Source organism: Vespula vulgaris, chromosome 7 (assembly GCF_905475345.1).
Source record: "Vespula vulgaris chromosome 7, iyVesVulg1.1, whole genome shotgun sequence".
NCBI classification, from domain to species: domain Eukaryota; kingdom Metazoa; phylum Arthropoda; class Insecta; order Hymenoptera; family Vespidae; genus Vespula; species Vespula vulgaris.
The window spans coordinates 1,024,884-1,050,883 of NC_066592.1; the positions used below are offsets into that span (position 1 = coordinate 1,024,884).

At 38.7% G+C, this 26,000-nt stretch overlaps 1 protein-coding gene across 4 annotated transcripts in view; it reads left to right on the forward strand.

The window, feature by feature from the left end:
- Positions 1 to 26,000, forward strand: part of LOC127065129 (semaphorin-2A-like) — a 334,076-nt gene that overhangs the window by 116,145 nt on the left and 191,931 nt on the right. The window lies entirely within an intron of this gene.

Genomic DNA, 26,000 nt, shown 5'->3' on the forward strand with positions numbered 1-26,000 from the left:
GTAAGTTTACTTCGAATGGTGTCGTTCGATCATCTCCTTTTTTTTTGTTTCGTTTTTCTTTATCCATTCGTCCAAATTTCGATCGGAATCAATAATGGTAACCTCGAAGATGGTAGTACGCGACCAAGTCTAATAATAATCTGTAAATGTACTCGGTGGTTAGGAGCGAGATTAGTCCAGTGGTCAGTACCGTTGATCAAAGCAAGGATTCCTATCGAAACGCTAATTGGTGCATGCATGCTTTGTCGATTGAATTTGATTTGCTTTACGTACGACGAAGGTACCACAGATTAACCGCGACATTATTGCTCTGTCGTCGTGTACTCGGGATGATCGAAGCTTCCGCGAGACGTTCTCTTTACCCTTTCGAATTCATAATTATAGAAAAAAAAAAAAATACTAAACTTAACAAACATCGTCTAACGTATAGATAAAGCGTAATAATTTTGATTGTTCGAATTGAAGCGAGAATACGTAAATATACGTGTTAATGTTATTCCTTTGTTGTTAAAATAAAATACAACGCTTGTAACCTTCGATCGTAACACATAGATCGTAGATAATAAAGCTCGAAGGTCGTACTCGAAAGTAAACACAAGCGAAAAGAAAATAAATTCGTCTTCCACACGACAGTACATTACGGTCATTGATTCGTGAAACATCGCTCTATCTTTCGGAAATAATTGAAACGTTTTATTAATTTATATATCATTATTAACTAGTTTCAAACGATGTTGCGTCTTCCAACATATATATATATACATATACATGTGAATATCTACGCACGTAAGTAATCGATCTCTTTAACGATCTGATTTTAATCTATCTTACGTCGTACACATGGACGACAGTAAACGAAAATCAAAGTCAGCAGACGTATAAAAGCAAAGTATTCTGGGTACACACAAACGCAATTAGTAAGAGATAGATAGTCGTACTCTTCGGTACTCAACGTCGATCCAACGTAACCGCGTAGATCCGAGCTCGTCTCTCGATCTCAACGAAGCAAGCTGGGACGGAACTCTTTGATCAAAGCCAAATTAATCTGCTCGTCTCTCTCTCGCTCTCGCTCTATCATCTTCCTCGAGGACTCCGTCGGACGATATCGACGGTCTCTAGTGTATCACCGACGGATCGACTAGCGCGCGCACAAGAGAGAGAGAGAGAAGGAAGGAAAGAGAAAGAGAGATAGAGAGAGAGAACGAGATAAGCCATCAGTGTCAGTTTCAGAGAAGCGAAAGCGTCCACTCGACAGTTACGTTAAAACGGCTTGATATCTATCGTCCTACCAACCAGCCGAATGTCCTGTCAGGAGTCCGTGATCATCCCCATCACGAGAGTCATACACGTCAACGGCATGTGCCACGCTCTCGCTCGCTCGCACTCTCTCTCTCTCTCTATCTTTCTATCTCTCTCTATTTCTCTCTCTCTCCTTCCCCGTTCACTCTTACACTCGCATCCCAGATAACTCATATCCATCTATATTAATTCCCAGTGGTGCATCCAACGCCGCCCTCGAAAATTAAACGTCGTCCTTACGTGTATCACGCATTTAGTTATATTATTTCCCCTGGTTATTGTCTTTCCTTTTTGTATTCGTCCTTCCATTTTGTTTGTTCACAGAACAGAAATCATTTACGCTTGTATCAAGGTCTTTCCGATCGAAGCCAACGTTATCGAGACTGATCAATTTTGATTCTGTTCTTCTTTCTTCCTTTTGTTTTTTTTTCCTTTTTCCTTTTTTTGTTTTTTTTCTTTTTTTTGTTTTTTCTTTGATTCTAATTTAACGTTCCAATCACTTCTAATTTCAGACGAGGATTATCGATGCTATCGTACGAACAATTTCAACCGTATTATGTTTCGATAAATTCTTCGTGTTCTTTAGCTGTTTATAATACATTAAATCTAGATAACCAATTTAAGTTGCTCGCACCTTTTCACGCACGAGATAATCCTCGAAATTCCATGCTCTTTATCCCGTTAAACTCTCGAGTATCTCAAGTTACGAACTTCTCTTTGTTTTGTAGAGAAAACTTTGTTTGTCTCTCTCTCTCTCTCTCTCTCTCTCTCTCTCTCTCTCTCTGTTCTCTAAGAGTCGAAGGAGCGACGAAGAGAACGGAGGAGAAAGATCATATCTCGTTGTTTATTAAGAGTATTAGAAACAACGTTGAACTTTTCATTAAAATTTCAATGAAATTGTCTCAGTTTTAGTCATTTAAAATTAATAAATGAACGACGAATAATAAATAATTTACGTATGATAATTTTAAATCGCGATTCCATAAAATACGATTCCATAAAAACGAAAAACGATTCTTAAAGTGGACTCTCGAGATATTAATGTCAGCGACACTTTTTTTAATACGCGCCGTTCGTACACTCCAATTTCTCATCGTTATCAACAGTTTTCAGGTGTGCGAGCAAACCGATTTCAGGGACGCTTCGCTTCATTTTGCCAACCCAATCCCCTATAGGAGCGACGTGGGTTCTTCCGCTTTTACCCCATTCACGAGTCATGAAATTTGAAATCGAGTAGCAAATGAGAGGCGAGTTATTTGCGCGTCATGACGATGTAAATGAGCCGCGTCGAGTGGCCCCGACTCGCCGTAAGTCTTCATTACGTGTGCACGTGTCGTTGCGTGCCCTCCGCATTACGACTCTCTACCTACTCTATTTTATATTCTCTCTCTCTCTCTCTCTCTCTCTCTCTCTCTCTCTTTTTATTTTTTTCTACTAGCTTGCAGAGCACGCTCTTTCGATGACGATCGATGACGATAATAACAGCACCGTACACGGAAAAGTAGTATTTAAGAAAAAGAAACCAAAGAAAAGAAAAGAAGACTCGTGCTTGCTTCGAGAAATCGTAAAAAAGCTTGACTCACGATCATCCTAATGAGCGTCGTGGTTATCGCTGAAATAGAAGATAAATTCAAACGCGATTGCCCGTTATTAGCAGTATTCGAAAAAAGATCTTCGAGTCTGATACATTTTTTAAAATACTACGAGATTATGGCTTCGTTAGTATAGTAGATATCTCGATCGCGTGTTCTCCGAGCCATTCCAACTAACTTTCACTTTGTAGTCGTAACGATGAAAACTATTATTCTTTGTTAACTAACTTTATATTTTTGTGCCTTACGATTTATTAACCATAAAAAAAGATATTCGTTTTCTCGATTACTTAACGTTTCAAGTAACAGACATAGATATTGTACTCTAACTATCTTCTCTCTCGCTCTCTCTCTCTCTCTTTCTCTTTACTTTCACCACTTTTCATCAGCAGGGATACAAGAAACAGCCGGCGCAGTAATCAAACACTCGCGTGACTTTATTTGCTTGCTGCTGCTCGCTTTTTATCATCCATAAAACCTGTTACGAGTCTGGAATTTTTGATCGGAGTGCTCGCCCAAATGACGCCGATAGAAAGAGAAAAGCAGAAAGAGAAAGAGAGAGAGAGAGAAACGAGGAAGGAAAGAGTAAAACGACAGAGGTATCCCCTATTTCCACCCCCTCAACAAACCGGGCTTGGTCGTTGTAGTTTTCTGTCCGCGTGACTTTAACCTCCCTCGATTTTTCTCTCCCTCTTTTCCTCCCAGCCCTCTCTCTCTCTCTCTTTCTCTCTACCTCCGAGCCTACGTACAATACACATATACATTCTTTTTTTTTGCGATCGTCACGCTATCGCTTACCCACTCCATCGTACTATTTTCTTCTACTTGTTTCTTTTTTTTTTCTTCTTTATCGTCGTTGTGTTGCGTTCACACGCAATGACGATTCTAGGAAATCGTACATCGATCCTCCATCGTCCATTCGACGTTTTACGTTCTCGTATTTAATTAACTACATCATTATCCACGAACATTAAACCAAATGAATATGATCGAAAGCTTATTCGCGTATTGTCTGATTTTATTGTTTCACGGGATATACATATCGACTAATCACGTTCTTCGAAATACGTTTAACAATGTTTCGATTTTTGGTCATTTCGTTTTGCTACGTTCGTTGTTTCGACGATTGGATATGATTACGATACGAAATGGAATTTGATAACTTCGTTTCTCGATGGGATCGAGAGAGCGAACTAAAAGCTTGCTCGAGTCGCTGATCAAAATTCATCAGAGAGAACGAGACAAAAGTCTCATTAACGAGAGGCTCGATCGATCGATACTAACGATTCTAATGAATACTAATTGGGTCTTGTCATATCCTACATACGTGTGTTTATACATACAGGTACGAATGTATATGTGTATATCAATTTTATTCTTCACTTTGAATCAAAAGCTATCATATTCAAAATCGTATCTCTATTCTTGATTACACGACGAGAAGAATGTTACGCGTATGTAACAACGATGAAAATTTTATAAAAAGAAACGTCACGTCACGCGGTTCTCATCTATGGCCATTGATCTTCGATAAAATAATATCAATGTTCGTTGATGTAACGTGATGTTCGTTATGGATGATCGTAATTGATGTTATCGAAAAATGAACTTTTCCTTTTTCTACGGATTCCTTTTTTTAACACGGGAAAGCTTTACCTTTTTCGAAAGAGAGATAGAGAAAATAAAAGACAAGGGAAAAAAAGAAATTTAAAACGATTGATTGAATTATTAACATGATTATGATTTTCAAGTTTTGAAGTTCGGGGAAAAAGCATAACTCGTCTCTTTTTCTTTCTCTTTCGCACTCGTTGTTACGCAAACGCACACGGTACGTACTAGGTAAATATCGTTTTACGTACGCCATTTTCCAGGAGATTTTCATTTACATGCAAACGCGCCCGCACACGCACGGACAGAGACAAGCACAAGCGAATGTTAGTGTCGACGGTGGTAGAAGCGAGCAGACTCGCGGATTGTTTCTCGCGCTTTCACCCGGACTAATGACTGCCCTTGTTATCGCGGTCTGCCTCGGGCAGTAGAGTGAGAATGAGAGAAAGAAAGTCGCTTTTCTAAATATAAAAATCCTAATGGCACTGTACCGTTGACTACTCGTCAAACACGTTCGCCAGAGCGTGTAACCGACGATTCATACACGGTTTGTTATAGAAAACGATGTCGGGGATGGAAGGGTTTCGGCAAAAACACCCCTTGTCCGTTTGTCATGTCTTTTTCTGCGAACGCGTTACCAAAATTCTTTTTCCGTCTGTTCGCCCTTTCTATATTTTTCTCGATTTTCATTGGACCATTGGACGAAACAAGAATGAATATATAGTGACAATGAAGAATAAGTTTTGAGAATAATTTCATTATGTTCGACCATGTTTTAGATTACTAAAAATAAAAGAAAGAACCGAGAGTTCATTATCTTCATTTTAGATATTTCTTTTTTTTTGCGATAGAAAAATTATAAGTTATATGTATGTATAGCAAACAAAAGAGACAATAGGAATTTCTCAAAATGGAAAATACAAACTCGCACTTATTATCACGCACGTCTAACGAAGCAGGAACGAAAGGAGGATTATCGAGAGTTGGCCGGTAGAGCTTTTGAAAACTTTAATAACACCGGCCCGTTGAACCTACTCGCGTGTTCTGTTGCACGCGTCTCCGTGTTTCCGTTCCTCTCTTTCTCTCTGTCTCTCTTGCTCCTATCTCATCCTCGCGTCGTACTAATTAAGACGGACGAGCCTCCACAGGGATTAATGACACCCGCCGAGTTCGCCGGCAGCGTTGCTTCGCATCACGACATCCGCATCCTAAAGCACCCAAACTACTCTTTCTAATTGGGCATCGAGGGAAAAAGTAGACCTTACTTTATATATACATGCGTACGTACATACGTACATACATACATACATATATATAATCTTTCTCTTGTATACACACTCGTGCACTATCCAAAACAATCCATTATTATTTAGAAATTAACCAACAGTTATAAAAAGAGAGAGACGTATACACTTAGGAATTTGATATATCAATGAAAACCGTATTCGTTTCAATTTTTATTAATATAATACGATGTATTAACGTGTCATAATATTATAGTATGATATATTTTTCAACAAGTTTACGAAATAGCCTGGCTGTACTCGTTAGATTCAATTTTTTCTTTTTCGAGGTGCATTCATAAAATTCACTTGGTACCACTCAGTTAGAGTAAAACGGACGAGTTCATCGAGATAGAAAAGAGCGTGCACGTGGTGGTACTCCATGGTCAAATCGGAAGAGATGAGACAGGGATATGCACTCTCGGCACGCGAGAGATAGCTATTGCGACGTTACATATTTTCTCACATGCATTAAAGCCTAAGTTGATTTTTCCTAGTTATATTGTAAATAGATTTTCTCGATTATTATAATTCTCGACAATTATTCGAAATTCCCCGAGTGTTTCTTTATATTGTACGATTCGTGTAGTAAATTATACGATATTATCATCACGATCATATTAGTTTTATTTTATATCATTTCCTTTTAACATATATATAAATATCTTATCGAAGTCAGTTCTATCGTTTAACAATTATTTTTTCATCGGAAACGATCGTCGAACTAATATATTTATTCGACGGCTGCATAGCTTCGATCTAACGTTCAGATTTTGATAAATCTCGTATTGTGATCGTTCGTAATGTAAAAACGCATAAATTATGTACCGATTGTCCGATACAAGATTGTGAACGATCCCCATAGTGGATACTACTTATCTGACCAGTTCCCCCATTCCTGCCAGAAACGAGGATCCTTTTGTTTCAGACCAACGCATTGTTCCATGGTGACTGCTACGTGTTCCCTAAGGGCGAACTTCACCACCGATATATACACCTATCTATACATAATATGTACATACATTTATATACATATACATATATCGACAGACCATACATTCCACACACCCTTTCGTGAAATTCTATACTATCGGTTCTATCGTGTTGGTCTCGTTGCGATATCGATAACTATACGCGCATGTATTTATGTGTATGTCAAGGCACGTAGCTGAGCAACACGAAAAGTATATGCGCATGAGTAAAGAAACGAGAGAGAGAGAGAGAGAGAGAGAAAGTGATATGATACGTGAGATTACATTGAAAGGATGTTACGACACGGTGTAATAAAAAGGAACCTTTCTTTTGCAAAACCCTTGTAGGGATTATAATTAAAAATGGAGCGAGAAACATTTTTACGTTTATTGACCGAGCATAATCCTTTTCAATGATAAATTAATTTATTGATTCGTTAAAGCAGCTTAACTTTTGCAAATCCGCGTCTCATCAAAACTGGATAAAATATTTTATATAAATGCAATGATCGTTCGTTAGAAATAATAAAGAATGAAATTTGTAAAGCATCAAACATCGAAATATTTGTAGAAGGATCATACCGAAGGTTTATTTTTTCTTTTAAAATCGATGAAATCAATATTAAATAAAAAATATTTTTCATATTTGGAATGTTATTCTTGCGTTTTTAATTAATCATCGTTTTTTTAATAACAAAGGATTAAGAGATATGCAAATGTGTTTTGAACGTAATGTAAAAGAGAGATTACGAAAGAAAAGAAGAGGAATGAAATAGATTTATATTAGAAGAAACGAGGGTTATATATATACATATATATATATAGAGAGAGAGAGAGAGTGTGATAGTGGAGGGGGGAGTGAGAGGACGACTGGAAAGTTCGGAGTAAGGGAAGTAGGTAGAAGAGAGAGAGAAAGAGAGATGGCGTAGAGCTCACCGACTCCCTTCGGTGTTTGTAAGCACTTACCCCGCGGCTTATTGTTACCACGGCCCTCTTTGTCGGGATTTGTAAAAGCACTCGGTGCGTTAATTCCCGGACGTCGGATCTCTCGCGTTACGTTCGACGTTACTTGTATAGTGACACGCGCGATTTGTTTACTTTTCTCATTCTCTCTCTTTTTCTCTCAGTACACATTCCACCTTAAATCCACACAAAATTCACGAACAAGAAAGATTTTTGTATCCTACACCGTTCGCATTATCATAGCTACATAATTGCATCCATCGTTCTGTTATTTCTCCTACATTTTGTCGACTCTTGAAAAAATTGTGAACTGAAAAAATGAAAAAATTCGTCGCAAACGAGTTCGATTATCATTCGATTATAAAGAAATAAGGACTCTTGGAGGATAATACGTCGTTAAATCGAACCTTGCAAAATCTCTTACTTCGATATCGAAAAAAAAACAAACTAGTAGAAAGTAGAAGTAGAGTGTGTAGTAGGTACTGAGGACAGAAAAGGACAGACTCTTATCGCGATATAGCTCGAAGGAGAGAAGCACGTTTATTGTTTGACATGATCGACCGGAATCGAGGCTGCGACGTGCTCGTTCCTCGAAAGGCTCTAGTCGAGCGTGAGGTTCGATTTCCTACGACAAAGATTTGCTCTTACACGAATTTCCCTTCTTTTTTTTTCCCCAAATTTTCTCCGTCCCTCTTCTCTTTCATACAACACACGCATACACACACGTACACACGTATAAATATCATGTGTGAAAAAATGAAATCGTTCGTAGTAAATACTTTTTTTTCGAAAAATGTTCTTTCTCTCTCTCTTTCTTTTGTTCTTTTTCTTTTCTCTTCTTTCAAAGAGAAGATAGTTAAACTGGATTTTGGATATCGTTTTCACGGAGTGACGCTGATTATCTCAAAGTTCGTACGATAAATCGTATCCTCGCACGCTACCGACACGATAGTCCGTTTCGGCTCGATGAATCAAATGCACGTACGCGTGCACACGAGCGCACACCATCCACATCTAGCTCACGAGTACAGGACGGAGGCTATCTCGGATCTGCATCCGCGCCTCTAACTGCGACCAATGCAATGCGCTATCGGTGAATCCATTCTAACCCACTTACCCCTTCTCGTAGTCGATTGAAAGTCAGATTTCCGGTTGGCCGGGCCGCAGAACTTTTCGACCGAATGCAAAGCCTCGATTTCGAGCTAACTCGTGAATTTTACAAACTTCCTTACGAACTTTTCTATTTCTTTCTTTGCTTTTGATTTCCTACGATCAGCATGAGTAACCATTCCTAGATTTACATACAAATTACGAAAATACGGAAAACAAAAAATAAAAAAAGGAGAAGAGTTAAAAGTTCTTTTCTTTTATTTTTTCCTTGTTCTTTTTCTTTTTTCTTTTTTCTTTTTTTTTTTTTTCTTCAAAATCATCCTTTATCTATATAGATATCTTTTAGTCAAGATCCGTTAATTTATCTCATCGTTTCTCTAATTATTCCAATAGAACGTAAAGTTTTAAGTATGTAATGCATGGAAACGCGTACGATCGATCCTGTTGCGTATTTCACAGGTGTAATAAGCGGTAACAGACTTTATTAGCTTTCGGAATGTGCAGGCCGTTTAATATATTCCATTGTGCGGTGTAGAGACGGCGGTGGCGGCAGCGGCGGCAGTGGCGGCGATGGCGGCGGCAGTGCTAATTCCGAAATTCCGGGTATTATGGCCTCCAAGTGAATTTCGGCATTTGCGTAGACCCGCCATCAAGGGAGAGAAACCTGTGCTCTCTTCCTTCCCTTCCACTACTATCATGTCTCGTCTTTCGTTAGTCCATTGACCCACGCCCGTAGCATTAGTAAAATATTCAGACATTTATCCGCCCAATGTTATCCAATTTTTATATAAATCTTTCATAATTCGCGATTTAATCATTAAAATATTTATTATAGAAAATATAAAGTCAATTAAAGACAGACTGAAAAATCATAAAACTGCAAATAAAAAGCGATTGTGTACGCAAAGAAGAAAGAGACAGAGAGAGAGACAGAGAGAGAACGATAAACGTACTTTTAATCGCGAGATAAATATTCAATGCAAAAAGGGTGCAAAACTCGTGTTATTTGCAAAATTCAAATCGAATTACGCGCCGTGGAGAGTAACGTTTATTGGACGAAAGAAGATTAAAAACCCATTTCGCGCTAGAATTACGTTGTGTCGTTGTTCTTGTTGTTATTTCTCTCTTCCCCCCTCTCTCTCTCTCTTTTCCTCTCTCTTTCTCTCTCTTGTGTGTGTGTGTATTTTTTTATTTTTACATTTTTCTTTCGTTCGTAAGTTTGATCCCTCGATTGGGAGATCTAAGCCACTTCGTAAAGCTCCTGCAAATAAAACAGGACGATGCACTAGCAGAATCAAACGGATTTACAGGTTCGTCAGGTGTACAGGATCACAGGTGCACTTTTCCGAATGTTATCTATGTAGACGCTTAGGAATTATTCGGCAAAGACGCTAGTTTTATTTCACGAATTTTTGCGAGAGAAATAAATTCTATCGCACTCGAAAGATTTATAATTCATTTCTTTTTTCTTTTTCCTTTCGTTTTTACATCGTTAACACACAAGTATTATATTTTTAATTAGCAAGAACAAAAACCCGAATTTGATAACGCACAAAGTCATGTGCGATAACGTCCGAGTATCGAGTGGCCCGATAAAATTTGTTTAACCGTAATTAATAATTTCCATTTACGTTTGTCGATCAAATTATTGATATTTTCAATTTTACATGTTTTATATTTATTCTGTTCAATATGTATATATATACGTATGTATATTTGTTTATATTTGAATAGTATTTTATACATTTTTAAAAGCATTGTTGGTTGAGAGAGATCACGGATCAAATATTGTAGCCCTAGTTTTTACGCCTTGGACGAAAGTGAGAAATCGAGAAAAATTGGAAGAAAATTCAAATATGTTTCTATCCCAGGCAGAGTTGTCTCGTAGTCCCTCTAGGGACAAACTAGCCCCGTTAAACGAGAAAACGAGAAGTCGTGTATGTAGTCCCATTTCCTCGCTTTCCGCATCGTCGATTTCATTCGAATTTTCTCCAGCTGTATATTCTTGTTCGCACACGTGTGCCTCTCTCTCTCTCTATTTCTGTTTCTCAATTTTTATATGTATATATATATGTGTATGTGTGTGTGTGTGTGTATGTGTAGATAGAGAGAGAAAGAGAGATATGAAATATATGATGTCTTCTATATGTATATATATAGATATGTTCTTCATACATACATACATACATACATATATATATGTATGTATATGTATATATGAGATATTCGATCTGAAAGAGAAAGAGAGATTTGGCCACAGTCGAACTGTTTCCCAACGATTTCATTTCGTCCGGTTCTGATTGTTCGTTCCAGTTATGTACTCCGTAAAGCATTCGAGGTTAGTTCGAGCTGTCGGTCGCTCGTTCAAAGTGAATTTCGAAATATCGATCGGACAGTTCATGGCGTACGAACGAGACGAGCGTAAATGCGATTATCACTTCTCTACCGTAGACAGAGTTGTTCGCTTTTTTTCCTTTTTTCTTTTTTTCCTTTATTTCTCTCTCTCTCTCTCTCTCTTTTTTATTACTCGCCTCTTCTAATTTTCAACTTTCAACTTTTTTCTTCTCTCCTTTTTTTATCTTAATTCTTTTTTCTTTCTCTTTAACTTGGTCGTTGTTTAATTACACTAATTATTCATCCCTCGAAGATTCGAGACTCGTTCGATATATACTAGGTATTATCGGTTCTAATTAGTATCTTTCTATATTCTACGAAAAGACGTCGTTTCTTTCTTCGTTGCAACGAGCTTAACGTCGAGTCTGATCCTCGAGATTAAGGATACGCTTTTAAGGAGCTTACGAATGACGATTCTTTCCATTGTTTCGACTTTCGTAAATTGGCTAGGCTCCTACTCGTAAAGTAGATTACGTTGCTAATGAAGAAACCTGTATAGTATATTTGTGAGATACTTTGCACTGGGTGACCCATTTTCGTATCTCGTTTTTGTAAATCCTCACGTCGACGCGTGTGGAAACGTTCCGGGAGAATAGAATTCAATAGGGGAGCTTTCGAGTTATTCTAAAATATTCATACGTTATGATTACCACGCGATGAAAAGAATTCTATACGCGTACGAAATGAATAATTAACTATTATTCATAAATTTTAATCGATGTTATTCGAATATATTTCACGCTCGCGTGTCCGACACAAAACTTTCTTTGTTAAATTCGATGCCCCTTGCTATTATTATCTGTGATGTATTATTCTTCTAGATTTTCCATCTTATTTTTCTCCTTTTTTTTTTTGTTTTTGTAAGTACCCTTTTGAACAAATAATGACGGTCACTTTAAGAGATAGGAAAATGAAAGAAAAAGTGATAAATAAGAGACCGTGTCGAAAAACGCCGTCGACTGGACAAAGACCGTAGATAATTCCGATTTTATCGCGGCACTTCGTTATGTCACTTCAACAGCAGAGATGGGCAATGGCTGCTTCGTACCACGATCACCATCAGCACTACCACTAGAATCACCATCGGTGGTAGAAGCAGAGTCTGCTCTTGGTGGAGACCGTCACGACCACACCAGCTTGGTTTGCTGCCATCGTCATGGACGTGCCGAGCCACGACCGCGGATGTGGCCGCAGCGAATGTAGATTCGGAGGAAAAAGGAAAACGAACGAAGGGGTCACCGTGCTGCCCATTTCTTCTTCGAATCGAATCGAAGAGTATGTGTGTGAGAGAGAGAGAGAGAGAGAGAGAGAGAAAGAGAAAGAATGAGAGAGGGGGAGAGAGCCGAAAGAAAGGGAACAAGGGCTCGCAAACGAGTGCCTGGTGCGACCGGTTTGAATGCTGTAAAATGTACAGCTGGACCATTTATATATATACACATATATATGTGGGTGTGTGTGCCTCTCTCTCTCTCTCTCTCTCTCTCTCTCTCTCTCTCTCTCTCTTCTCTTTCTGTCTTTCTTTTGCTGTCCATTTGGAGAGACATCTTCTGCTATAGAACGGAGCTGCCCGGCACGATTCTCCACCCACGTATAAAAGAGTCGAACGAAGAAAAGAGGAAGCGAGAGGAAAAGTATATTTAAATAAAATGTGTAAGAGTGAGAAAGAAAGAGAGAAAGAGAGAGAGAGAGAGAAGTCGAAGGAGGAAGATTTCACTAATCGTGAATCATCAAATGGATCTCGATAGTCGTCGAGAACGATTCTATCGGCTATATTTGGATATGGTGTATAATTGTCGAAAAGGTTAAACGTACGCCCATTCTCCAGCACGTTGTAAGGAAGTTTGACCGATATGTTAGGCTCGAATCCGATTGCACGCTCGAAGCTAACTAAGATCGCTTGTAAACACGCGAGATCGAATGAAGATTTCAGTCGAAATCCTGATTACAATTCTATTCAGATCCTATCAGTTTCAATTTCATTGCAAAAATATTGTGATATTTTTTCTCTCGTCTCCGAATCCCTTTTGTTAAATTCATTGATATTCATTGATAAATAATCATATTGCAGAGTTAAAAAATTGTCTCATTTTCGTGGCTCATTAAGGAATCGGTAATGACGAAGCGGATGAAAATGTACGAATCTCCATCGTCGCGTTCTCGCGTTATGATCGATCCGCTTTATTACGCTCGAGCAAAATGGTCCGCAGGCAGCATCCGAAGTGTGAGAGTAACACAGCTAATCAGAGTTTAATATCATCCCTCGCGCAGTTCTCTCTCTCTCTCTCTCTCTCTCTCTCTCTCTCTCTCTCTCATTACCATTTACAACGTATTCGTGTTCGTTCCAGGAACGTTCGTTCATTCGCTCACTCGCTCATTTGGCTCTCGATTCTAACGATAAACGAACGTGCTTTGGTGTTATTTAGTGGATGCAATTTTTACGTCATAATGTTCGCTCTTTTTCTCTCATTCTTTTGAGATTAAAACGACAGTATATACGTGGACATCAACGAGCCGTCGCTAGCACGAATGGTAATGCTCGGGGAACACTCGTCTGCCTATTCTCAACGAAAATGTAAAAAGCTCGCTGGATTCGCGAGCTTCCGCGTAAAATTGGCAGGGAAAATCGTGCCGGTTCGGTGCTCTCGCTAAACAGGATACGATCTCGCGTAAATGTCGTGCTCGTGGACCACGGACATTTCCTGTCTCTCTCTCTCTCTCTCTCTCTCTCTCTCTCTCTCTACCTCTCTATCTATTTCTGTCTGTCTCCCTCTCTCTCTCTCTTTCTCTCTCATACATACACCTCTCCGAAACCAGTACGCACGTGTGAGCGTGTCGGTAAAACGAGTTACGAGAGGGGCTTCGGCGTTTTAATATTTTATTAACGAGCCGTTGTGCTCGGTATTATTGTGTGGAAGCATTTTGGGAATTCGTCGGAAAATTTTCCGTTCGTCCGTTAGGGACTATCTCACTCTTTCTCTGTTTGTCTCTCTCTCTCTCTCTCTCTCTCTCTCTCTCTCTCTCTCTCTCTCTCTCTCTCACTCACAAACAGATACAAAAATTTCCTCGAAATCAGTTTCAACCATCGGGATTTGTTGCATCATTATATATCATATTATTCGATGAATTTATCTCATTGAAATATTTAGATAACTGTCTAGTAAATTTTGCAATGATTATTATCATCATTGTTATTTATATTATAATAAATTCAAAGTAAATAAGTAAAAAGGATCTTGACTTTGATCGAACCACGCTTGAACGAATCAACAAGAGGCACGAATTCCAAAGATAAATCGTTAACGAGCAAACTCCATCAGGAAGATCGTTGGCAATTCAAAGAGACATACATACTCGATTAGCTAATCCCAACATGTCAAAAGTCTTAATACTTGGATAAAGAAAGCTCCCTCGTTTCTTTGACCAACCAGTTTAATCAACAGAGCATCGTTTACATCGATCTCGTCGACGATTAAAGATGGCACGTCAACGTAGAAAATGTCTCGCTGGCCAATCGGCAAACGCGTAATTTTCTGAAGAACGTAATAACACGAGGAAACTTTTAGCTTTGGGATAATTTCGAATTCTCTGAACTTCTTTTCGGCCATACAAGATGATCATTTGCTCGGACATTTATCCACTTCTTCTTGATCCTTTTGATGACACATAGAGCTTTGCACAAGTTGGATATTTCGTGAGAAAGATCGTTAGACCGAGTCCATCATCTATATACTTCTATACGTATGTTCGTATATGAGATAAAGAGAAAGAGAGAGAGAGAGAGAGAGAGAGAAAAGGGAACTATTAAAGCTCGATCGTCGCGGTAACTCGGATCTCACCCTCGGTCGCGATAGAAGATAATTCCAGTCGAGTCGAATATCCTCTAATTAACATCCGGCCGTCTCATTTTCTTTACTGATCGTTCCTCTTATCTCGCCGTTCTCTCGATCTTTCAACGATGGTCTAAATTCAGCGGATTCGTAGAAACGAATATAAATATAGCCCTCTTTTTTTTTATCTCTTCGTTAAAAAACGTGAGAGATCATTAAAAAGAACAGAAAAAAAAAACAGAACAGTTTTAAGCGAGTTATCGTAAAAATATTTTCACGTTAATCGTGAAATGTATCAAAATTTATTTCAGGCTTTTTCGACTTAACTTACTCTCTCTCTCTCTCTCTCTCTCTCTCTCTCTCTCTCTCTCTCACACCTTCTCTCTTTCTATCTTCTCATCTACCCTTTGACCTCGAGGATTCGAAGGATCTCTTCTCGAGAAAAGAGGTCAAGCTCTCATTATACTCACGGCTTTGTTCGCGCGTTCGTTAAGGCGCCCGTGATGAATGATTATTCAGTGGCGAAGTGTAAACAGAGTTCTATTTACGTGGGTGAACGCGCGTGCGCGTGGGTGTACTCGTACCTGCACGCACGTACATATATATATATATATATATATATATACATACACATATATATACACAGAAGTAAACAGGGCCGGATGCGCTTTGAAATGCGAGCGAGCCACTCTTCGACTCCTAGTAGCGAGCAACGGGGTGGAGAGAATTTCTCTGAAACGGAAATCAACGCGAGAGCTGCGAGAAACGAACACTGCAACCCTCTGTCTCTGTCTCTGTCTCTCTTTCTCTTTCTCTCACACACATTCTATTCCTTTGGCCACTCCAACCTTCTGACTCCTTCTCTCTTACACATTCACACACTCACAACACTCTCAGAAGTCTATTCGTGGATCAGCCGATTGCAGAGTACCCGTTGACCCGATTTCCCTTAACGTCGTTCCACTGTTACACGAAATATACTTACCTTCACTTCCGTCTTCCATTCAACTCCAAACATTCAAACTAGTACCTACCTACCGAAGGTACTTCGCGACATTCGATGAATTCGAAATCGTTTTGTTCAAGCCTCGATTGTCCTCCTTTCGTACACACACGTATGTAGTTTTATATATATATATATATATATATATATATCTTTCTCTCTCTCTCTCTCTCTCTCTCTCTGTCTGTCTTTTAGTCGCATATTCTCTTCCTTTAAAATCAAAAATCCATGCTTCGACGATGTTTCAAGAGTGCGTTAAATCGATCATCGAGTTCGCGTCTCTTTTTTTTCCGTCTTGTTTTGATTTTCTAAAGAGTGCGAACAAGGGTGGAAAAGAGAGTGCGAAACGAGCACGTTGTACAGCTCTTTCTTTTTCGTCTGCATCGAGGGATGAAAACAAAACAGACAGCAGGAGAAAGAGAAAAAGAGACGCGTATAGACGCACGGTCGTTGGCACGAGTCTGACAATAAGACGACGCGTCGGAAGTGAAAAATGTTATTCGTCGTGCGTAAGCTTCCAGCAAAAGCCGGATGTCGGTCGATGCACGTCTAGTGAAAATAATCGCAGTTCTGCTTGGAGTACTAACGACTTTATTAAAATCCTCGATTGTTCTTCTTTTTTTCAAACTGCGATACTAACTGCAGTATGTATTATTAATCAACGATTATTATCGTATTAAATGCATTCGTCCTCTTTTTTTCATTTCTTCAAATACGAAAGCAAAATTAAACAGATTTGGAAGCATTGGTTGTATTGCATTAAAAAAAAAAAAAAAAAAACAAAAACAAAAACAAAAACAAAAAAAGGAAAGAGTGAAAAACGCGGATCAACGAACAAATCGTTTGTTTAATGGAATTCGAAACATCCAACAGGCGATCATCAATAAATTAAAGAGCAACAGGAAATTAAAATAGCGAGAAATCAGGAAGAGTACGATCGAGTCGAGGCGGAAGTTCCACTTCGTCGGGACAAAAGGAAATAAATAACGGGTGGACGAATAAAAAAAGAAGAGAGAATGGGAAACGAAATAGAAAGAGAAAGAGAAAGAGAGAAACAGGGGTGGTTTCGTAGGCGCGAACACGAATTTGTGCCGACGGCAAGAGAGACGACTATATACACGTAACGCCAGCAATTCATTACTCCACACCTATACCCGATAATTGCATTTTCAGGCCATTTTACTAAAACGCTCGACCCCATCTCACCCTCCCTCTCTCTCTCTCTCTCTCTCTCTCTCTCTCTCTTTCTCTCTCTCTCTCTATCTCTATCTCAACGAGATAGAAAGAGAAAGAGAGAGAGAGAGAGAGGGAGAGAGAGAATGAGAGAGAGAGAAAGAGAAGTGCGAACGCATCGTGTCACGTCCCCGCGTGCGAAAGCAAGGGGTGCTAAAGGGCATCCTGGCTAACTGCATTAGCCTTTCTATGGCCCACCCTCTTGCTATTAGAAAGAGAGGGAGAAAGGAAGGGATAGATAGAGAGAGATAGTATCTAAGTTGAGAATGAGAAAGAAGAAAAAAAGATAGGTAGAAAGCATGCACTCAAGATTTAAGAGACCCCAAAATCCGATAATATTCGAGTTATCTTCAATATCATTGATCGATTATTTTCGATAATTCCGAACGACAGGTTTAAGCGATTTTACAAAATCGGATTTTCGTGGTTTTTGCTGTTTTTTCGATCGTGGCCCTCGCTTTTACCTCTGTTAACAGATTTATTGATGTTTTCCCTTTTAATTTCTCTCTCTCTCTCTCTCTCTCGCCCACGACGGCGATTTTCTGTACGTCGTAAAATATTATATTGTATTTGAAGGATGTTGAGAAGTCAAAGTAAACATAATTTTTTCTAGCAAACGTAGTTTATTTTTACGCATATTAAATTTGAATTGTGATGAATTAAATAAATTACGTATTAACGATATGATTTTATTATTGATCGAGGAAGAAGCTTTCGCGCAAAAAGCAATGTCTCTTTCAAGGCGCTTCAGTAAGCTCGTTATAAATCTTTCCCATTGGTCCCGTGCGGTAGACTTAACGATAATGCACGATTCGTATAAATAAAACTTTGAATTAAAACTTGGACTGTAAGTTCGTAAGTGGTGGTGGTGGTAAAGTGTATCCGAATGTTGCACACATAAAGGTAAAGACTTTAGCGAGCTTTAGCCCGCGGTTTTCGTGCTTTCGAGCCAACCAAGCAACGCCAGGATTATTCTGAGTAATGCACCAGACGTACGTACGTATGTTACATCGTACGTACGTATGACGACACTATGAAAATTTGAAATCATTCTTTCGAGAAGGATGGATCCTTTGTATCCAAAAATAAAAAAAAAGGATGGTATATAAACTTGGCATGATTTTAATTCGTTCTCTAGTAACTACTTAAATACTTATCTACGTATCGATCATTCTCTTTAAAAATATCAAAGTTCACAAGCGTAAGTTTTTTTCTTTTTTCACGACCTATATAAAAAATGTATATATACATATAGATATATATATATATATAATTTTTTTAATTAAAAAGATCAAAGTGAGATTCAATGATCCTTCGAAGATAATCCCGAGTCGTTTACATAAATTTTTCGAAACAGTAGATTTCATCGCCGACTATATCGACTTATTTAAAAAAAAAACGATCAGCCGGTTCGATAGATAGTGGATCTATTAATGTAATCCCTAGGTATGTGCAGTATAATAAACCGGAAATTGCGACATTCTTCTCTACCCGCGTTCGAGGAAGGTTGTAGAGTCGAGTCTTCTCTCTTCGTGTTCTCTCTACGTGCTTCCCTTTCTGCCAAACCCTTTCCATTCGCCCATTCACCCTCTTCCTTTCGCCGAATAACTCGTATAAAGAAACCTTGGCTTACGTGGGCCAATTGGAACGGATTTATCTTTCCTTCTCCATCTGTTTCGAATTAACCTTTATCTATTTTTATTCCGACAAAAATCGATCGATCGTGCTTATTCTTATTTCTATAGAAATAAGAGACTTACGTTGACAATGATATGAATATATATATACTTTTTTTATATAAATTCGTTTGTTGCGAAAATTATCGACAAAGATATACATCAATTATCGTCGATCGATTTTAACGATCATTTTGACGATCTACATCGAAAAGTATCTATAAAGATCTTTATGTCAAGGAGCTTCTTTGACGTTTATGTTAAAGTACGAATAATAATCGACATTCCAAGGCTCAAACGTTGCAGAGAAAGGACCGCTTAGATGCACAGGAGAAATCCCGGCGGAGCGTAAAGTAATCCAAAGCTGTACGCGGGTTCCCAAGGTCTCACCTCGGATCCGTACCTAGGACGTACCCGAGCTCTCAGATTATTAATTGTAATTAAATTCAGAAAGCCGGATCAGAGAGGCTGCGTGGTTTAAGCTACCAACTCGTTTCGCTCTCGACGCTCTCTTCCTCTCTCTCTCTATCTATCTATTTATCTATCTATTTATCACTCTCTCTCTCTCTCTCTCTCTCTCTCTCTCTCTCTCTCTCTCTCTCTCGTACTTCCCTCGATTTAAGAATAATTATAAAAGATCTTGCTTATTCTTTTAATAATTTGTTCACCCTTCACGTCGACGCACGATCGACTCAACTATTTATCGCTTGGAAAAATCGCCGAGGCGAATAATTTCACGATAGTATTTTCCTTCGTTTTTTCTCCCCTTTTTTCTTTCTTTTTTTCTTTTTCTTTTTTTTTCTCTAACTCGTTTTACTTGTACGCAACCCAACGCGCGAGCATTTAACGCATTGTGTACTGTAAACTCGAATAAATAGAAAAAGGCTGATTGTCTCCATCGGATTTTATGAGCATTTTCAGGACCGTTGAGTTCTGAACGATTAAAAAGGCTGATTCGAAAAATTACCAGACGATTTTGTCAAGCCTCCATTTCTCTCTCTCTCTCTCTCTCTCTCTTTCTTCCTCTCTCCCTTTCTCCTCCATTCTTTCTCTTTTTACACAGTTAACTCGTTCGCGCTTTTCCAAGCCTATCCTATCCTACTACGATCGTGCGAAGATAATCGCTATTTCAGATTTTATCACTGATCCAACCGAAATCGAAATTAACCGCCCGTAAAAACGCTTAATACGTAGGTACGCCGTTTAACGGGTGAATTTCGAAGCGATTACGATCTCTCTGAACGGCGTAAAATAAAAGGGAACGGTCCGTAAAATTTTCAAAATCCGCTCGATGATTATTGATTGCTCGTTCCTGGCATGTTTTCGAATCGATTCCAAAAAGAATCGAGTTTATCGTCTGGCAATCGATTTCCACGGCGACAAAGCGAAATATAATTTCTGACACGCGAACTAGAAACTCATACTCGCCTACGTATAAACCAATACATATAAACACACGTACGTAAATACACGGACATATTTTGTATCTGACTACAGACGACAACTACGACGACGACTACGACGACGATGGCGACGATTGTCATAAATCGTTACGCGAGAGCTTTCGTTTCCATGCGCTGTTAATACCATAGAAACCACGTTTGGCCATTCGCGGCCTAAGCTCATTCAAAACAAGCGGCAATCACGACTGCGGTTAATAATTCGATACCGCAAAGCTCACATATATTCTACGTGTGTATGTATATGTACATGTTCTATATAAGAGAAAGAGAAATAGAGAACAAGGGATAGGGACAGGAACATAGAGAGAGAGAGAGACAGAAAGAGAGAGGAAGGGAAAGAGCGTACGATAGTCGAAATGGCTAGCTCGACTGCGGTCTAAACGTAAAACCGCGATCCCGGTAAAATCCGCTACCGCAACGTCCGAAATATCGCTCGGTTTTCCTACGGCTGACGTGAAAATAAGTTTCGACGAATTAATCGTATGCCGAGCCGAGCGACGTGGCTATGTTGTTCTATACCATGCAACCCCGTTCCGCAATAACTCTGTATCATTGTCCTCTCGCGCCTGATGAATTTCTAGCAACCATGAAATTCTACCTTCGAAGAAAATTTATAAATTTCGAGAATGAAGTTTAGATTCCATTAATAACTCCGTTAAATTTATATCGCATAAACATTCCATACGCGCATGTGCGCCCGAGCACAACTATTTGTATTCGTTTGAATTTATTTGTTACGGAGAAAAGACGATTTTCCTTTCTTTTGAAACTGTTTTTCTTTCTTTTTTTTTTTCTTTTTCTTTATTCTTCTTTATTTTTTTGCGAAGGAAACAACCAAACGATATTTTAATCGGCTCGTTAGAGAACAAGAACGAGAACAGGAAAACGAGGCATCTGTAGTTGTTTAATTTCATCGCTAAACAGGAACAGGTAAACGTTGATGCACTGCGAGGACATAGTTTTCCTTACTTATTAGATTTGATGTAGTCTCGAGTAAGTACTAAACGCGTCGACATCAAAGAGGCCGCACGCGTACGACATAGGAAACGTCATTCGCAGCATCCTTCACGCAGCCTCGTTGGTCGTTCCTTCGACGTTCACAGTGACTTTGATATCAAAAGGCAAGATTGCTCTTAATTACTACCTCAATCTAATCAACGAGCTTTGTTTATTGTATATTAATATACACACACACACACAAATTTGTCTTAATACCCTTTGTATTTGTATTTAACTTAATACCCTTGTGCATAATTTTTTATTTTATACGAAAATCCCGTCATTACACGTTCAAATAAAATTTTCTGTATTATTAGATATTATCATTATATAGATAATTTATTTTCAGAGATAAATCTTTCTTTTCTGTATTTTTGTGGATAATCATCGATTCGAGAAAGGAGATTTCTCTCCCTACTTTTTGTTTCATTTCGCTCCGATGAAAAATCGTTAATGTGCATCAGATTTGACGGAGAGACCGAGGAAGTTAGCGGGGCTTGATTTTCTATTACCGACAAATTGATAAATGTACGTCGGCGATGTCTGGAGCGTTCATAAACAAGACGTTAACGTGGAGAAAAGTAATAATACATTCCATCTATTCCGCCATATTCGTGTTCTATGTTACGCTCGAAAAAGAAACGATGTTGGTGATGGTGGTAGTGATTTGGGGATGAAGTCAAGAGACAGAGAGAGAAAGAGAGAAGGGTGGCGTGCTTCGAGTAATGCGAAAATAACAAGTCGAGGGATGAATCATGTTTCCTTACTGGAACGATCGAATACCTTCGGCATCGTCGATTTTATGCGGCCACGTTGATTTCCGCAACGCGGTGGATACTTTTGAATCAATCATCGTATTTTCAATCTTTCTCTTTCTCTCTCTCTCTCTCTTTCTTTATTGACGTCTAAAACGTAGCTAGATAGAAAATATCGAAGAACATATTATTCAAAAATAAAAGACGACGTTTCAATTATTAAATAATTGATTTTCATCGATACGAGAGAGAACGATACGAGAGGGTATTTTTGGAGTATAAATCTACTCTATTTTAATTAGGCAATCCGTATCATAATTTATTATAAGTAAAATCGTTGCGATACGATCGATCGAATAATAATTTGTCGTCGAAATACAGGAGGACATAATTAATTGGCCAAGAGTCAACTAGACAAACGACTTATGTCAAGTCAAAAGAAAGAGAGAGAGAGAGAGAGACAGACAGAGAGAAACAAAGAGAGAGAAAGAGAGAGAGAGAGAGTACGGTTAAGCAGCCAACGATTTACAGCGTCATTAACGAGCTCTACGAGGCAACGATAAAGGCGAAGTAAACTTTGCGAGCGTAGGAAAGAGATTTACAAGAGTTCGAAATGCCGTAGAGGCGTCGAGACGCGCATGGAAGGGCTCCAAGACGTGCAGCCCTTCTTGTACTTCGATAAGTTTACGATTGTGTCGACGACAACGACGACATACCGTTTTTCTTTGTCTCTCTCTCTCTCTCTCTCTCTCTCTCTCGTTTTCTTTTTTTTTCTTTATCTTCCTCCTCGTTTTCTCTTTTCTCTAGGAGAATAAGACATTGGTCCATAAACGTTCAGCTTCTTAGACTATTTTTCGTAGCTGTTATCGCGCCATTACCACTCTTCCGTTTCTCGTCCTTTTCATTTTTAACAACGTCGACGTCGAGACGATGTCACGAGTAACCCATCAAATTCTTTCCGAGTAGATAAGTGCTTCGAATAAGCAAGAAGAAATAAGACTAATTATTATTCATTCATTCATTTCAATTCAATCCTTTATCAATTATTCTTATTTCATTTTTCAAGTGTCCCGAGAGAGAATCAAATTTGATTTAATATCTCGATAAATCTGAAATGGATTAAAATACGATTTGAGAGAGAAGAAGAAAGACAGAGAGAGAGAGAGAGAAAGAGACTAAAACAAACGGGTGTCTTATGCGTCTCTTGTGAAAAATCATAGTAGAATCTTCTTAATGGTCATAAATCATCTTTCTTGCTATCGATGCGTCTGATCTCTCTTTCTCTCTCTTCCTCCCCCTATCTCTCAAAGTCCGTCTAAAGATAATAACATAACGCAATAAGAGTAGAGACAAGAAAAAGAAGACGAAAGCTGCTCTTCGAATCTTATGGGGAACTTCGAAGTCGACTTTTCTTCCCCTTTCCACTTGGTCCTTCGGACAGTGCATTAACCCAATTTAAGGAATACAGCGAGTTGCCCTTTATTTTCTCCACCCCCTTTCAAAGTCTACTCCTTCTCCTCCTCCTCCTCCTCTTTGTCTTTCCCTCTCTTATCTTTTCTTTGTAAAATCGACGTACGGTTCTTTTATACTTTTTTCTCCTTTTTCATTCTTTTTTCTTTCTTTTTTTTTTGTTTATTACTTTTTCCCTTGATATTTTTCGTCTCCTCAATCGTCTACTTCTTTCATCTTCGTGATCTAGTAATAAATTTAGTGATACACACATCGAATATTCTTTCAATAAATTTGAAATATTATTTGTTTGTTCATCGTGTTCCTAGAAAAATATCGAAAGTTACGAGTATTCGTCGTTCCTTTAGTCATTTAAACATTGCCATTCCTTTCATTTTTCGTCTTTTCCTTTCGTTATCGTATAACGCGGAAGTGCAATTTCGGGCGCGGCGGGATTAGCAGAGCCCGCTCGAAGAAGAATAGGCAATAATACTTTTTCATTAAGCCGCGAGCTAGGATTACCGCGTCTATTGAGACCGGCCACCGGAGCAATCAAATTATATTCCCAGCGCAATCAGCTTTAGAGAGTACGAGAAAGAAAGCGTGAGAGAGAAAGAGACAGAGAGAGAGAGAGAGAGAGAGAGAGAGAGAGAGAAAGAGACAGAGAGAACCTACGAGTACAAAATCGTGAAACTAAAAAAAAAAATCAAAGACGAATGGTTCGATCAATTCTCACCTAGCTCTCGATTTTCTTTTTCGAATATTTCTTTTTTGAGATTTCTTTTTTCGAATATTCTTGAACATATCGTTGATATATATGTATGTATAGATAAGATATATATATGTGTGTGTACATATATATCTTCTCCCGAGGGTCTAAAAAGTTTTCTCTCTCTTTCTCTCTCTCTCTCTCTCTTAGCTTCTCTCTCTTTCACTATTTCTATCTTCCGTTTCTCTTATTAGTTACCGTTCTTCATATTAAAGTTCTCAAGACGTTCATACATAAATTCTGCTTTTCTTCCTCTACTTGAGACTTCCCTTTCCCTCCGTCGTCCCTTCCGACTCACAGAAAATTCTCCGGAGAGCGAGAAGATTGGAAGTCGGAACTGTAATTATTTTTCTTTCCGCGATCCTTTTGAATGTCTCTTTATGACGAAAGTGCTCTCATCGTTACCACCACTATCCTTTCTCTTTATAAAAATGTCTTGGCTTTTTGTAATTAGAAACGTTGAGATAAGTCGATGTAGAGAGTACTACGGAAACGTTGGTCGAAGGTTCGCGTTTAATTCAACACACAATTTTCAGAAGTTGATTAACGATTGTACCACGAGGTAATTTGGAAATTTCATTCTATGTGTCACAAAGGAAAAGTTTGGCCGTGGCGATGGCCAGATGTCTTTGCTACAAATGGCACCGAAACTTTCGGACAATTGAAATTAATTGTTACACTTTCGGGAATCGTTGAAATATTTCACAAACGTTTGTTACAATTTCACCTACATATTTTCCGTACGATTTCTTTCGATCGAACGTTGATTAACCATCGTCAATTAATTATCGATAATTAAACTGATCGATATTTTCGTTTTTTGTTCTTCTCTTCTTTTATTTTTGTATTTTTTTTTATTTTTAATGGACACGGGAAATGACGTAACAACAACGTTAATACATCGAAAGAAAATATGTATACGCGGTCGTCTCGAAAAAAAAGTTTACTAGCAATCGAAGCGTATCCTTTTAATTAAGTAAATTTAATTTTTCGATTTCGAAAACCACCGACACGCGTTTGTTGCGAACGAGTGCGGTGTGCTTCGCGTCAATTTTCGTATAATTGAAAACGTTTGTTCTAATTCGGTATAATAACGCGAACGCGAGGCCGAATCCATTATCGCGTATCGACGGGTCGACGAGCGAAACGTGCAACGTTTACTGCCGCAGGAAGGAAGACACATGGTACGCGTTTAGTACGCGCTCGGAAATTTTATTGGTTTGCACGTTCCATTAAACCTAGAAAATTTCTCTAAGGTATTTGTCATCGAAGAACTTATTCGAATATCGTAAACGTTTCAATAAAAAAAAATAATTGCACAACGCTTGCGAATAAAAATAGCGTGACATTGGCTGCTTAAAACATTGTTTAACGAAAAAATATTAGAACGCGTACGGGAGTAAGAGAGTAAGAGAGACAGAGATATAGAGTATTCAAAGAGAGTAGTCCGCCTAAATCCGTGGCCGGAGTTGTTACTGGAATTTTCACGGTGGATCTAACGCGCGTCGAGGTGGTTAAACTCACCCCCGGCATCAGCACTACCACCAGTACCTATCTACCTACCTATCTACCTTCTACCACTTCTACCACTACCACTATTACTACT